The 12,752-nt window shown below is 41.0% G+C and overlaps 1 non-coding gene across 1 annotated transcript; it reads left to right on the top strand.

Annotated features, from left to right (window-relative positions):
- The first annotated feature begins 9,065 nt into the window (after window positions 1–9,065).
- TRNAW-CCA (transfer RNA tryptophan (anticodon CCA)) lies at window positions 9,066–9,137 on the top strand. The gene has a single exon. It is a non-coding gene; the product is annotated as a tRNA-Trp (tRNA).
- The last annotated feature ends 3,615 nt before the right edge of the window (window positions 9,138–12,752 follow it).

Genomic DNA, 12,752 nt, shown 5'->3' with positions numbered 1-12,752 from the left:
TCAGGGGTGCATAGTCCTATATACTAGTGTTTTTATTTTATAAATAATGGAGGTAGAGCTTAGGATGGATTGGTGTTCATGGTGAGAAATGAAACAAATTAAACTCTCAAATTTAAATTCTGTGTGGTACTGTTTACAATTAGCAGTTAAAGTACATGTGTTAAATAGCCAAGATTTGAGAATGACCTACATATCCATCAACAGAACAGATAAATCAGATGTGGTGAATATATATACAGTATACAATTGTATATACAATAAACAGTACTCAGCCCTAAAAATGCATGCAGTAACACCATTTGCAGCAACATGGATGGACCTAGAGATGATCACACTAAGTGAAATGAGTCAGAGAGAGAAAGACAAATACCACTGTTGTTGTTCAGTCGCGGAGCCATGTCCGACTCTTTATGACCGCATGCAGCATGCTGGGCTCCTCTATCCTCCACTGTCTCCTGGAAATTAATGTCCATGGAGTCAGTGAGGCTATGTATCCATCTCATCCTCTGCTGCCCTCTTCGCATTTTGCCTACAATCTTTCCCAGTGTCAGGGGCTTTTCCAATGAGTTCGTTCCTTGCATTAGCTGGCCAAAGTATTGGAGCTTCAGCTTCCATATCAGCACTTTCAATGAACATCCAGGGTTTACTTCCTTTAGGATTGACTGGTTTGATCTCCCTGTAACCCAAATGACTCTCAAGAGTCTTCTCCAATACCACAATTAAAAAGCATCAGTTTTTCGGCACTTCACCTTCTTTAGGGTCCAACTCTCACATCCATACACAACCACTGGAAAAACCACAGCTCTGATGATACAAACCTTTGTGGCAAAGTGATGTCTATACATTGTCTAGGCTGGTCATAGCTTTCCTTCCAAGGAGTAAGCGTCTTTTAATTTCATGGCTGCAGTCACCGTCTGCAGTGATTTTGGAGCCCAAGAAAATAAAGTCTGTCACTGTTTCCATTGTTTCCTCATCTATTTGCCATGAAGTGATGGGACCAGATGACATGATGTTAGTTTTCTGAGTGTTGAGTTTTAAGCCAGCTTTTTCACTCTCCTCTTTCACTTTCATCAACAGGCTCTTTAGTTACTCTTCACTTCACTTTCTGCCATTAGAGTGGTGTCATCTGCATGTCTGAAGTTGCTGATATTTCTCCTGACAATCTTGCTTCTAGCTTGTGCTTCATTCAGCCCAGCATTTTGATTGATGCAATCTGTATGGAAGTTAAATATGCAGAACTACAATATCAACCTTGACATTCCTTTCCCAATCTTGAAACAGTCTGTTGTTCCGGTTCTAGCTGTTTCTTCTTGAGCTGCATACAGGTTTTTTAGGAGACAGGTAAGGTGGTCTGGTATCTCCATCTCCTGAAGAATTTTCCAGTTTGTTTTGATCCACACAGTCAAAGGCTTAGCATAGTCAATGAAGCAGAAGCAGATTTTATTTTATTTTTTAATTCCCTTGCTTTCTCCATGATCCAACAAGCATTGGCAATTTGACCTCTTGTTCCTCTGTCTCTTCAAAACCCAGTTTGTGCATCTTAAAGCTCTTGGTTCACGTACTGCTGAAGCTCAGCTTCAAGGATATTGAGTATAATCTTTCTAGCAAGAGAAATGAAAGCAACTATATGGTATATTGAACATTCTTTGGTATTGCCCTTCTTTGGGACTGGAATGAAAACTGACTTTTTGTAGTCCTGTGGACACTGTTGAGTTTTCCAAGTTTGCTGACAGAGTGTAGCACTTTGACAGCATCATCTTTTAGGACTTTAAATAGCTCAGCTGGAATTCCGTCACCTCCACCAGCTTTGCTCACAGTAATGCTTCCTAAAGCCCACCTGACTTCACACCCATGATGTCTGGCTCTAGGTCAGTGACCACACCATGTGACATCACATACACGTGGAATCCAATATATGAAAACCTGAACTTACCTACAAAACAGAGACAGACTCACAGATGCAGAGAACAGATGTGTGTTTGCCAATGGGGAGAGACCGTGAGGGAGGGAGAGATTGGGAGTTCGGGATTAACAAATGCAAACTATTATTCACAGAAAAGATAAGCCATGAGGTCCCACTGTATAGCACAGAGACCTATGCTCAACATCCGGTGATAAGCTATGATGGAAAAATATCAAAAAGAAATTGTTTCGCTTTGCTGTACAGCAGAAATCAACACAACCTTGCAAATCAACTCTACTTCAATAAAATAAATTAAAAATGAATAATAAAGCACATGTGTAAAAATCTTTGAAACACAGAAGGGGCTAAATAACTATCAGCTTCATTTACTCATATTCATTCCTTTTATCAAAAATTCATCTCACTTACAAGCATAAGTATATGTCTCCTTTTAATGACTGTATTTGACAGGTTTCTGATTGTCAATGTCTCAAAAAATCTGTATTTTGAAGTAAAGAATGAGATGGATAAGTAAAACAATTATCTGAATATTTCAGGAAACTTTTTGTCTCAATTGCTGTAAAAACAATTATCAAGGTATTTCCCTTGATTTCCATTTCAAACACTGTGTTTGTCAATGAAATTAAATCAACCATTCAGCTCTCGATTATTTTGTATTCTCTTTTTAAGTTAAACACACACACTGCCACGTAGCTAACCCACTCTGACTATTTTTTGCACTTTTCATTGTCTCGTGAGCTCAATTACTCTTAATGAAGATGCCAGATTTGGCCTCTTTGGCAAGTAATAATTAAATGTGTAATGAATCTGCTAGTTCTTATTTGGGCAAATTGCTTAAGCGTGACAGCACACCTGAATCTGGCACATGGGGAGAAAGCAATAGGCTATTTCAAGCATAGTCAGTTCTAAATTGCTTGCACTTGAAGCAGAGATTCCAGAATAACCCAAACCTTCTTTCTTAGCTAAACCCATCAGAGCAGGAATGCCGTAAGACTGCCCACAGGCCTTTGATGCAGTAATATTATGCTGTGTCAAATATCACTTAAAATAGATGGGCTGCTGATCAGGCCTTGGAAAGAATTTTACAATGTGGAACCTCGGGGTTTAGTGACATTTGTTGGGTAATCGTGTGCCTTCTTAACTTGTTGGTAAGCTTTGTCCGAAGATTCAGGTTTCTTTAATAGCTATATATATTCCACACAAGTTGTTAGCCCAGTTTTCAAGGTTCAGTGTGTTTCAAAATAATAACCAAAACTAAATGTGGAAAAACAGAGGTAGAAATGAATTATCAAAAGCAGGGAAAGTGTATTTTCATTTTTGATAACAAATGTCACATACTTCATTTTCTATTTGCTAGAAAAAAATTGATTTTGCTGGGAGAGAATATTAAAAGGAAAATGAACACCAGGAAGAGACTGCTCGTAGCCAACTTGGGATAGCTTGACACCAGCAGAAATCAGATGCGTTTCAGGGAATCTGCGAGAGGAGTGAGACTCACCTCCACAGGCTGAGCGTCTCAGCCTAAGTGCTAACAAGAAGGGAAAGCTGGTTAAGGCCCGCGTCTCACCGCCCCATCACAGCTGCACTGCTGCCTTTTATTCTCAGCACCACAGTTGGAGGGTATTTTCCTCCTCTTTCTCGTTGCTTCAGTTAACAGCAGCTGGCAGTAGATGCCTATTTCCGTTACCTGGGCCTGTCAGCCTGGATCAGTCACCAGTGCCAGCACTCAGAAGGCAATCACTTAACCAGACATCGCATCAGCCAGTTGTGCAAGATAAAGGATCTTTCCAATTTAGAAGATCAGCTCTCGAGGAAATGAGCTGTTAAAAAAGATAGCACCTTGCTCCTGACACACACACACACACACACACACCCCTTTCAGCTGCCTCCATGCCCTTGGGCCCAAGGTTAAACAGCAGTATTGGAAGAGGGCAAGAAGAGAGTAAATTCATCAGATGAGAAGCGACTTGTGAGAAGGCTGCATGCAGTACTGATGACTTACTGTGAACCATGTGGGATCCGTGATCTCCGAAGAAGAAGATTTAGCTTTGGGACCAGGGACCAGCCTTGATCACTCAGGAGCAAGTTTGATTAAAGTATGAAAAGGGGCAGAGAAAGCTTCTGACAGAGACATCAGAAGGGGAATGGAGAGTGTCCCCTCACTAGTCTAAGCAAGGGAGTTGTACACTTTTCTAATTAGTTATTACAATAAATCAGAAGAATGTCTCAAGCTGGTAAAAATTTTACCAGACCCATTCCCACAATTTACATTTTAAGGTAACAGGATTAGAACTTAACAATAGAAAGATCTTACCAGACCGACTCCCATAATTTACATTTTAAGATGACAGGATTAGTCAGAAGGTTTTCAGGAAGGTGAAACTGTCCTCAAGCAGGATACATTCTTGTTATATAATCCTAAACTGAGTTGTTGGGTAATCATTAGTTTTGGGCTTAAAGAAAAAAACATTTTATGTGACTGAGACTAAGGAATACAGAGGTGAAAAAAAGGTGTTTGTCCTTTCCTCCGCCTTGAGAATTCCAGACCCTTGTCTCCTCCCTGGGGATCCCGGACGTCTTATCAACCTGCCTAGGAATTGACTCTCTCAGTATTAAGGGGTGGAGTTGAAGCTGGTAGCCGACAGCATCCCTGGTGACACCTTCAGAAATCTTGGGTCCTAATGACTGGAGCACTGATGCATGGTTGAGATGCTTTGGCGCAGTCCCAGAACTGCAGCCTGCACACACGCCCATTCTTGGCATCTGAGCAAGGTTGGAAAGTGCAGTGTGCACACCCAGGTCTCTTGTCCTAAAAATAGACCTGTCAGAAATTAGCCTTGGAGGCACTGACTGGATGGGTGGACATTTGAAAATAATAATAATTACTTCATCTCACTTGAAGACAGAAAATGCACCTTAATCATCAATAATTACTATATTGGCTAGAATGGAGAAACTCATAGCTCCTTTAATATGAGAAACGTGAAAAACTCATCATAGCTATGGGTGAAAATCATACTGACATCAAAATTGACTAAAATGCACCACTCTATCAGAGCAAGCTTTGCAATATCAATCAAAACACAGTTGACCCCTGGACAGCAGGGATGTGAATTGCATGGGTCTACTTAGAGGAGGATTTTAAAAAAATAAATGTACAGTCACCGCCCCCCCCCCGCCTCCCGCAAAAATCTGTGAGTTCCACATGAGAGGCCTGGGGCCTGGGTGATCCTTCAAGGCAGAGTTGGAGAGGATGCATAATTCATGAGCGCGGAGGACCACGGGGCCTGAGCACAGTGGAGTCCCATATGGGCAGGTCCTAGAACAGACCGTCCTGAAGGTAGAACCAGCCAATTGTAGCACTTTCTAATTAAAAATCAATACACATAAATTATGAAGTGTTGAGAAACACAAAAGAGCACAAAGAAAACAAGCACAGTTTTTCTAGAGTCTAGAAAACCCATTTAAACCTAAACCTAAAATTTATAAATTTTCACTTTATACATATATATATAATTTTATTTACTTATCTATTTCTTGGCTGTTATGGGTCCTTGTTGCTCTGCAGGCTTTTCTCTAGTTTCAGGGAGCAGGGGCTATTCCCCGGTTGTGGGGTTCAGGCTTCTCTCGTTGTGGAGCAGGGCTCTAGCGAGCCTGGGCTTCGGTAACTGCAGCTCCCACGCTTTAGAGCACCGGCTCAAAAGTTGAGGCACAGGTTGAGTTGCTCTGCAGCGTGTGTGATCTCCAAGGAGCAGAAAGTGAAAGTGAAAGCAAAGTCGCTCAGTCGTGTCTGACTCTTTGAGACCCCACGGATTGTAACCGCCAGGCTCCTCCGTCCATGGGATTCTCCAGGCAAGAGCACTGGGAGGGCTGCCAGTGCCTTCCCCATCTAGGAGCAGGAATTGAACCCACGTTTCCGTTTCCCGCATTGGCAGGTGAACCTTTTTCCACTGAGACACCAGGGAAGCCCTCGCGGCATTTCCTTTTGGATCTCTTTCTCTTTCTTTGCCTCTCTCGTATCTCTTCATAATCAAATTCTATGCACGCTAAGCTGTTTCAGTAATGCTTGGCTTTTTGTGATCCCACAGACTGTCACCCGCCAGGCTCCTCTGTCCATGGGATTCTCCAGGCAAGAATAGTGGAGTGGGTTGCCATGCCCTCCTCGAGGGGATCTTCCCCACTCAGGGATCAAATCTGTGTCTCTTACATCTCCTGCTTCCGCAGAGATGTAAGCATCACCTTACATCTAACACCCCTAGCATCACCTGGGAAGCCCCATCAGATTCTATACCTTCCTTGTTTCTCACTCAACATTACGTTATGAAACTTTATATACCCTACTAAGCATTCTTGGAAATCATGATAGCAGGAGGTGGGGGTCATTCTATCTTGAAGGATAGAAGCCACTCAGTTAATTATCTCTCACCTTTGAAAAATATTAAAGATTAAATTCCCCAAGATTAAATCAACCTTGATGCAAAGATTGTCATCCAAGAAGTTAGTTAGGGAACACTCTGCGTATTCGAATTAGTGTGGGAAGGACTCAAGGCAGAACTGGGCAGAGGAAGAAGCTGGTCCATGATGCAATCATAGCAAAGACCCCAGCTGACCCCACAGAGTACTGGGAAGTCGGGATTGTGCCTGCATAATTATCCCAAGGTTAGCCAAAGGGGCCAGCCTTTATACCCAATTTCATCAGATACAGGCTGCCCACAAAACTGGTGTGATTGTGGTGCGGCAGCCCTCTTCAGTTTTGGGCAATTAGATAACATCTGTTACAGTCAACCTCAGGAAGCTCATGTTTTATGTCCAGATGGCTAATGCATGTTGATTGGATGGTTTGCTGAAGACCAAACTCAGTCTGTTAGCCAGCAGTGTTCTTAGCATCTGGGGAAATAGGGGCATCTGAATGACTGACCCAACTTTGAAGCCCATCCCTTGCTTTGCTCAAATACATTTCTGTGTTTAAGTTCTGAAAGTCACTCTTTCGGGATTATGTTGGTCTCATCTTCCTGGAGTGAGTTTGTAAGACAAAGATTAGGAGAATGAATGGTGGTTTCTGCCACTGAAGCTGGTGTCCCCAAATTTATATTCACTGTTTCCCCCTCTGCAAACCATCCCCGTCTTCTCCCCTCTCCAGTCCTCTCTGCTGCTCTGACTCAGAACCCCCTTCCTAGCGCACGTAGATCTCTTGTCACTGTGCCCGTCTCAGACCTACACTGTTGCTCTTGACCACTTCCTATTAAAACCAGGCAAGGGTGTGCCCAGAGTTGCCTAAGGAGATTGTCTGGGTGCTGAACACACGCAGCCCTGGCCCCACTGTGCAAGAGCAGCCTTTACTTCCTCTGGTTACTTCCTACCGGTCCCTTTGCACCTAAGGAGTCTGAAATAAAAAGTGGCAGCCATATGCTAAAGTTCCATGACGCTCTCTCTGTGTCCCTTGGTAGAAGAAGAACCACTTGGGAACTAGGATTTGAGCCTGGATTTGTGGGGATGGGAAGGCACAGATTTCTGAGGTGCGTTACTCAAAGCGATGGTTAGAGAAGCAGCCCCTGTTTTCACCCTTTGGTTTATGGACCCTGCATTCTAACTTTGGGGAGCAAAGCATGATATAGTACACAGGAATTTAGAGTTTATTCTGAATACAATATCATCCTGATGAGGTATAGTCTTTAAAATGTTGCCTCAAGCCTACCTTCTGTATGAGGTTAGAGAAGGAGGCATTCTGGCGGAAAAGTAAAGAAGCACGATAGCACAGGAGGAAGTGATTGGTTCCGATATCACCTCAGCAAAGTCTTAACAAAGACGGCAGAGGAGCCCAGAGGGAAACTCTAAAGCTGAGAGTCTTTCAGTGTTGATTCAAAGAGCAGCGAAGAGGTTGGACCTTCACACCTGCACATCGACAGCCAGTGGATGTAGCTGCCTCAGAAGAGGTCCTGGGCAAGGGCTCTCTGCGGATGAGGACAGTTCTTGGAGGCAGCTGACACCTGAGGGCTGGAGGCCTGCAGCAGTCTAAGCAACTGTCCTTGTCCTACGCAGATCGTCTGGATGACAGCACAGTGTCCACAGCCTGCAACCACGCCATGTCCCACCTGAACAGATATTCTGTTAAATGCTCACAGATAGATAGCCTAGTGCTATGAACTTTCTGTGGCTTTTCTTCACTAGATTTCCATTTTTCACTTAAAGAAAACCTCTATTACCCCTTTATAAATGAAATCTTGCTTTCAAAAGACGTTCTTATTTTTAGACTCTTTCCTTCAATTAGGTGTTTTTTTTTTAAATTTAAATTTATTTATTTTAATTGGAGGCTAATTACAATATTGTATTGGTTTTGTGTTCTATCCATTTCTGTTTGGAAGGGCTATGCATTTTTGATTGGTTCCAACTCTCAAAGAAAACACATTCCTGAGTATGTAAGAAATGAATTCTGTTTCCAAAATACTGCTTCTAGTACCTGTGTGTGGTTTGAGACTGTTACCCTGGCCCTTGATTTACCAGTTGCTGACCAAAGCATGTGGTTGGTTATCAGCCCCTACTCACATGAGCCTGTCTGTTGTTTCATCTTGATGTCAGACATCTGTAGACTTGTTGATTCTGTACTTTTAATGTTGGTTCTTACCATATTCAATTCTGACCTTGTATTAGCCAGGGTTCCTCAGAGAAATGGAACAGCAGGATATATGTTTATGTGCCCTAAAAAGTGATGGGAAGACAACATCCAGTTTCTTCTTTGAGGGTAATTCTCATCTTTTCTGCTCTCTCTGCTTTTTCAGATACTTCAGTGGCTGCCATAGAGCTAAATGCTGTAATCCCCAGATGAGATTCCTCATTTCACGTCAGTCTTTATGTGCTTCTTATCCTAAAAAAAAAAAAAAAAAAAGACATGTACATAAACTCACTTTTTGGAAATAACTCATGAAACTAAAATGTGTCTAAGTTATATATAAACTGAAATGCAACTGAAATAAGTTTAAAAATGAGTATAAGACAGCATCATCAATAAAAAATATATACATAGAAAGGATATAGATAGACATAAAAATAAAAATTAAGTTGAATAAGAATGGATTTATATATCTATACACACACACACACACACACACACACACACACATATATATATATATAAATTATATCTTCCCTGGTGGCTCAGAGGTTAAAGCGTCTGCCTCCAATGCGGGAGACCCAGGTTCGATCCCTGGGTTGGGAAGATCCCCTGGGGAAGGAAATGGTAACCCACTCCAGTATTATTGCCTGGAGAATCCCATGGATGTAGAAGCCTGGCAGGCTACAGTCCATGAGGTCACAAAGAGTCAGACACGACTGAGTGACTTCACTTGAATAAGAATGGAGATATATATATAAATTATAAGGAACTGATCAACATGATTATGGGGGCTGAGAAATCCCAAGTCTCATCTGCAGTCTGTAAGGTGGAGACCCAGGAAATCTGATTATAGTTCTAGTCTGGGTGTTAGTCTGAAGGCAGGGAAGATCAATGTCCCAGCTCGAAACAGTTGGAGAGAAGCTCCCTCTTATCCAGCGTTTTTGATCTAGTCTTCAGCTGACTGGATAGGCCATCCACATTATAGAGAGGGCAATCTGCTTTGCTTAGTCTAATAATTCAAATGTTAGTCTTATCCAAATTGCCCTCACAGATATATCCAGAAGACGTTTAACCAAATGTCTGGGCACTCCATGGATCAGTCAACAGACAGATAACATTAACTATCACAGACCTGTGTCTTTCAGGTTTTTCTCTGATTAATGTTGTTATCCTAAATTTTAAATGACCTGAAGACAAGAACTTTATCATGGTGGATTTATTGCTTTACTCAGACAAAGTAATCACTCCCCCTATTTTCAGAATATTTTTAGACTCAATCAAAAACTAAAGCATAAACTGTTCGATCAATACAAAAAGCAACTCTTTTGATTTTTTAAGTCTATGGATTATTAAATCACCTTTTGTATGATGGACATATTTATTATTATATATTATATTAATTATAAATGTAATCTCTTTGATTTCTAAATTCCAGAAAGATCACATATAAGAAATATATGTATATTATAGTTACATATTCTATATAATACATAATAAATATTTTTGCAGTCAAGGCCTGCATATGTGACCATTTACTCAGTCTCTCACTGGGTTATCAGGGAACCACAAGCTGAGCACATTTCAACCTGAAGGAATGTTGCTCTTCACACAGGTTTTCTCTAAAACCGACCTTCGTGTTTTTATCACTTAGTTCTAATTTCATTCTGAATTAGTAGATCCCAGGATCTACGGAGCTATTTTGATCTGCATATTCAATAATTTTCTTCTAATGTGTTCTGTTTTACTTAGTTCTGACCTTCAGGAATTTAACTTTCCTTGGTCTTCTATATCTATCATTTAAATTATAATAACTTTTACATTTTAGTTCATTAACATTTTGTTTTGAAATATTTCCCTTGATCTGCCCAACAAATCACTGATTTTATTTTATTTTATTTTTTTGACTTGTCTTTTTTTTTTTTTTTACTTTACAATATTGTATTGGTTTTGCCATACATCAACATGAATCCACCATGGGTGTACACATGTTCCCCATCCTGAATCCCCCCGACCACCTCCCTCCCCGTACCATCCTTCTGGGTCATCCCAGCGCACCAGCCTGAGCGACCAAACAACAACAGTTTCAACTTGCAGCTCGGTCATGTTTAGATTTTTTCCACATTTTTTATATCCTGTTATCTTGAAATATCTTCTTTGACTATTTCCATCTTTTTCTTGAGCCATTTTTCTAGAAAGATTACATTTTCAGATTTTTTTTGAGAAATGAATAGATATTTATTCATATCTATGAATATGAATGAGGAGACACCTCATTTCCCTGACTAAGTCTTCTTGAGGGGTACAGTTTTTATTTCTATCTTGCATATGTTCCTTTCCCCCCTTTCCCTGCACCTTTTTCTTCCACATTTCTGCAACCAAAAAGTCTGCGTGACTTAACATTCCATGTAATTCACAATGTAAGATAGAATTTCACCTAATAAGCGTTTTACCCATTTCCTTCATTTTAATTTTTTTTCATTTCTTGTCCATATTGAAATAAACTTCTTAAAAAATTACTCAGAGAGTCTGAGATACGGAAGGACAAAAATCTCTATCAGCAATGAATATCAATTATCCTCAGTTATTTTAGTTAATGATTAATCTATCTCTTTTGCAGAAGCAGCCTTGAAGCTGAAACATGTAATGGACGATTTTCCTTCAAATCATAACTCTACAATAGTCACATTACTGCAGTCACGATTATAGCAAGAGAGCTCACTGTGCCAGTGAGGCCATGATTCCCCACAGTCTGACGGTGCCCGCAAAACGTGAGCTCATATCTCTTTGGAGCATATAATGTACTGTGAGCTTGGTTTGTAATTGCAGGTGTAAATATCAATCTGGACTTGCAGTGTGGCGTCTGAACGTGCAATTTGCCATTTTATGATTTTGCCTGTGCCTGTGTTCAGGTGCAGTGGTAAACGTGCCGTGAGGGGCAGGCGCTCGGGGCCTGATCATGACCTGATAATCCAATAACAGACTCAAAGTCAGAGAATATGGAAAATCAGCTTGGTAGGTGAGTCTCTATTATCAAGTTTACCTCTGTTGATTATTTACAGATCAAACATGATGCAGCTGTAGAGCAAAGCTATTCATAGGTCAGTTTCAGTAACTTATTTTCCAGGGTGGTGTTACAGGTTGATATGGAGGTTCTTGTGAAAACTAAAAGTAGAGATACCATAGGATCCTTCTGCTTTATTGACTATGTCAAAGGCTTTGATTATGTGGATCACAACAAACTGTGGAAAATTCTTCAAGGGATGGGAATATCAGATCACCTGACCTGCCTCCTAAGAAACCTATATGCAGGTTAAGAAGCAACATTTAGAACTGGACATGGAACAACAGACTGTCTCCAAATTGGGAAAGGAATATGTCAAGGCTGTATATTGTCAACCCGCTTATTTAACTTATATGCAGAGTACATCATGTGAAATGCCAGGCTGGATGACGCAAAAGCTAGAATCAAGATTGCTGGGAGAAATATCAATAACCTCAGATATGCAGATGACACCAACTTTTATGGCAGAAAGTGAAGAGGAATTGAAGAGCCTCTTGATGAAAGTGAAAGAAGAGGGTGAAAGAGCTGGCTTAAAAGTCAACATTAAAAAAACTAACATCATGGCATCTGGTCCCATCACTTCATAGAAAATTGATGGGGAAACAATGGAAACAGTGATAGACTTTATTTTGTTGGGCTCCAAAATCACTGCAGATGGTGACTGCAGCCATGAAATTAAAAGACACTTACTCCTTGGAAGAAAAGCTATGACCAACCTAGACAGCATATTAAAAAGCAGAGACATTACTTTACTGACAAAATCTAGTCAAAGCTATGGTTTTTCCAGTGGTCATGTATGGATGTGAGAGTTGGACTATAAAGAAAGCTGAGTGCCAAGGAATTGATGCTTTTGAACTGTGGTGTTGGAGAAGACTCTTGCGAGTCCCTTGGACTGCAAGGAGATCCAACCAGTCCATCCTAAAGGAAATCAGTCCTGAATATTCATTGGAAGGACTGATGCTGAAGCTGAAGCTCCAATACTTTGGACACCTGATGTGAAGAACTGACTCATTTGAAAAGACCCTGATGCTGGGGAAGATTGAAGGTGGGAGGAGAAAGGGACGAAAGAGCATGAGATGGTTGGATGGCATCACTGACTCAAAGGACACGAGTTTGAGTGAACTCCGGGAGCTGGTGATGGACAGGGAGGCCTCGTG

The sequence above is a fragment of the Bos mutus genome, chromosome 27, assembly GCF_027580195.1.
Source record: "Bos mutus isolate GX-2022 chromosome 27, NWIPB_WYAK_1.1, whole genome shotgun sequence".
NCBI classification, from domain to species: domain Eukaryota; kingdom Metazoa; phylum Chordata; class Mammalia; order Artiodactyla; family Bovidae; genus Bos; species Bos mutus.
The sequence above is the reverse complement of the archived record's forward strand: the minus strand, read 5'-3'. Positions and strand labels throughout refer to the sequence as shown.